Source organism: Alligator sinensis, unplaced genomic scaffold (assembly GCF_000455745.1).
Source record: "Alligator sinensis unplaced genomic scaffold, ASM45574v1 scaffold1130_1, whole genome shotgun sequence".
NCBI lineage: Eukaryota > Metazoa > Chordata > Crocodylia > Alligatoridae > Alligator > Alligator sinensis.
This window is the reverse complement of record NW_005842358.1, coordinates 543,103-547,376: the sequence shown is the minus strand read 5'-3', so window position 1 is coordinate 547,376 and position 4,274 is coordinate 543,103.

Sequence of the window (4,274 nt, the reverse complement as noted above, 5' to 3'; positions counted from 1 at the left end):
CCTGTGGAGTTCCTAAGTTCAACTGAACACACATTTACCTTCTGGTACATGGAAGTAGAATGGGAGCAGAGTTTCATTCAGCTAAGCCCAGGGGAACATTGTTAGGGTGGCCATCATAGAGGACATTCCGGTTTTCTGCTACTCTGTCCTCTATTGATACAAAACCAGATGCCTTTGTGTCCTCTATTTTTCTGTTGAAGAGAGAAATAGAGAATATAAAGGCATCCGGTTTCTTATCAATAGAGGGCAGAGGACAACCAGACTGCCCTCTATGATGGCTACCCTAAACATTGATCATTTTTGGTTAACCCAAAACGTTCTGAGTAGCTGTAGTTCAGAAAACTAGAATTGCAGTATAGTGCAAATGACTACAGAGGTAATATATTCTTGGTCTATTTGTTGTATAGTGATTTATGTTTATATTTGTGGTAAATATGTGGTAAATATTTGTAGTAAATACTTGATAGACATCTGTTATTCATTTTTATTCTTCTACCGCTCAACCTCAGAAGAAACCTATGAAGTTTGTATTGGGGTACTTCATATTTCGTCTAAGATGTACCAAATTTACTCAGCTACTCTTCTATTAATTTTTTTCAAGCCCTTAAAGACACCTTTGCTACAGAAGTATGAATAAGGTGCACAGCTACAGTTCAATGGTAAGTTTAGTATACCATAGTGTCCTTTTGGTTAGGATTTGCAATCTTAAATTACTTCTTTTCTCTTACTGAAATATTTGGGATTTACGGGAAATAGTTGCTCTCTTTAAGTGTTCTTTTGCCTTTTTTCCTGAAAGTGCCTGTAATGGAATATTAATGACCAGAACTAAGGAAACTGCTCTTGTCTTCTTGAATTCAATGTCCAAATTCCTATTAACTTAAGTGATAACAATATTATCAATTAAGTGACAAGCAAGTGCAGCAAATAACATGGAAATGGGTATATTTGGAGGCTTCAAGTTAATTATCTTACATCTGGAATTCAGTTAGAAACTGAATTTGGCAGGGAATTCAGCAACTCATCACACTATTATATAGTGATTCTCAATGTTCTGAATAGCTTCTGAGTGGAAGTATTGGTTTTGATCTCAAAAAGCCCTAAATACACTAGGATCTGCCTAGGAACCATTTCTCCTTTAAGCCATCCAGCTGCAGTTAAGATGACTAATGACACTTCAGGTAGAGGACCTTCACTATAAAGAGAGGGAGATGCTGGTAGGGAACTTTCTGTGAGGGTCCCTTGACTTTGAAACTTACTTCCTACATGGCAGCCAAACACCATACAGCTCCAATGAAATTCTTTAAATATTATGCGATTCTATGCATGTATTTGCATACATCTATGGTTATATACAAATCAGTCATAACGTTCACCACCCCATTCCCCAACTACTGGGATGGGGCACAGGGCATGGAGTTACACAGAACTTGGTGATTGTACCTAGGTGGTTGCTCATGTGTTTTAGATCTCAAGAGTGCCAGGGTGTTTCAGGGTACTGGGCAGGATGGATTTTGATTGTGGGGGAGCTCTCTGAATGGTAGGTGTGTGGGTGGAAGAGGCACTCAGTGTATATACTATAGAATTCAACTTTGGCCAGAAGAAACAAGTACAAGTAAAACCTGCCAATAACTTGTCGATTTGTAAAAAGAAAAAAATGCTGCGATGCAAAGAGACATGAGATTTGCTAACACTTGCCATCTGCTTGTTCTTGTTCTTGTTTTGAAATCTATCTTCTATTTAGTAAATCCTCAAGGCCTGCCTCACAGCTCTTCATTTTATGTTGGATGCAAATGTTTGGGTTTTTTTGGTTGGTAGATTGGTTAGTTGGTATTTTTGCTATGAGGTTTAATTAATTCTTACTGTATATGCTAGAGCCTGCTAATTGATGTATTTGATGTTTGATATATTAATTCTAAATTTTTAAATAATAATACATACAGCCTTCTTTTTCATAAATGTATGTGTGTACTGTTGCCCCTTTTGGCCTGAGTTAGCCAGTATTTGGGTCCTTGCCAGGTTGTTTCCATTAGAAGGTGAAATCAAGATACAAATCAGGTTTTTCTTTGGTAAATAAAATTTTTATTTATAAAGAATGTGCAAAGTTTTGATTCCCAGAACAAATGTGAAACCGACAACAGGCAGTTGCCTTGTCTAGATATCAACATCTGTCTTTCTAGTGACTACTGGGTGCATCTACATGTTCATTAATGTGCTGTAGTTACTGAGCATTAAGTTTAGCACTTATATAACCAAGTACTAAATCAATGCACAGTAACTGGCACTACTGCACAGTAGTGTTGGCACACAGTTTTGTAGTGATGTTAACTACACAGTAGCCTAATACTACTGTGCCTTAGCGTATTAGCATAGTTTTTGCCCTGAATGCTAATGCGCAGTAGAATTAGGCTACTACCTAGGTAGTATCTCTTGTAGACACACCCACTGTGTCCAGAAGAAACTTTCTCTTGGGCTTTTTCCAAATGTACTTCTATCTGCAGTTGTAACTTCCAACGGCAGACAATAGCCACGTAGCTGAACTGCCATGCTCTTCTGCCACTTCTGTGTGGCCCCAATATATCAGTTGTGCTGTCAAAGCACTAAGTGCCCTGGGAAGGCATCTGGTGCTAAAAAGATGGCAGCAACCAGCAGATAACCCAGAAGTATCTAAATATGTCTTCTGCTGATGGCTAGAGAGAGGCAGAAGCCTTATCTTACTTAGCAATGGTGGTAAAAGTTGGAGAAAACAAAAAGGGAGTTGTACCACCACAAAGGCGTAGATGCATGCAAAGTTTTGCTGACAGAACTTTGTATTATGGATTAGGCCTCTGCTTCCTCCCAGAGTCATGATTTCTATTGTTTGCTTGTTTTCTGGCATCTTCTACCTCTTACCTTCATCCACAACTAATCAGCTTAGTCTTGTGTTTTACTATCAGTCCCAGGCAGACTATACAGCTCAGGTCTGCTTAGATTTGCAGCCTAGAGCCTAGAATAATACTAGCATTATTCCTTTCTTTTAGCCTGAATGAAGGGTCATCAACATACCTGACAGCTTTAAACAATTTGCAACTGATGGCAAAAGTTAATACATTTGAGTACAAAGCGTACCTACAGATTTTTAGTGTCATTACATTGAAAAATTCAGTGTTCTAGACCATAAAAAATGTTAGCTATGCTACAATAAATACGAAGTGAATGTATTCAGATTAGGTAGTGGATCGTCATTTTCAGGAAGATATTTAATTCTTGTATGAATATTCTAGATAATCTTCAAATAGCTCCTGATTATTACTAAATGCACATGGCTTGAGTCTGCAAACTTAACTTAATGATTCCTTTTCCACATCGACTGTGTAACTAATGCCAAGTACAAAGTATTTTACTTTGAAAACTGTAGGTAGAATGCATCAATTCCTTCTAACGTCAATCAGAGTTCTGTATGTTCACTGAAGGGAAAATTTTTGCCCCCAGATAAGCAGGGTAGTGTTGAACTGATATTAGATTGGCTACTTATAGTATAAGAAGCCAGTTGAGTATGGAATGTTTATGTTCATTGGAAAATTATTTAGACATCTGCAATTGCTTATGCAATTTCCATACTAAAATAAAAAAGAGAATAAATGTTAATATAAAGAGACAATCCCTTTTTATGGATGATTTAAGAATTATGTACATTTTAAAAAGAAAAAACCTATTTCAGGCTGAAAGAATTTATATAAAGACAGTTAGGGTTAAAATGGAATTTCAGCTCTTATTGGGTACATCTACATGTGCTATTAATTTGGAGTAATAAACTCCGGCGCTTATTGTACCAGAATTTATTGCTGTCTAGGACAGCAGCACACTGAGCTGGGTCGGAGCAGTCGAGGAGGTCATCCTGCCAGCCCGGGGCTGCTTCAACCCAGCCCAGTGTGCTGGCTGGAGCACGAGGGTACTCTAGTGTGGGGCTAGACAGCAAGCAGCCCCCACACTGAAGCATCCTCATGCCACAGCCAGCTGGGTCAGCATCTGTATGTGCACTTCTGTGCATGAAAAAAACTCTGCAGCAGGGTAGTGCTTATATTTACAAGTACTACCCTGCTGCAGAGTTGATTAGTTTCCTGTAGCCTAATAGGGACACATGTGTAGATGCCAAGACATTTACTGCAGAGCTAATTAGGCAACTCCACAGCAAATGTCTTGTGTAGATGCACCCACTAACTACTAATGGAACAGAAGGCATGTCTCAAATATTAAATGAATAAAATAATGGGCTAAAACAGTTTGCTTCAAAGATG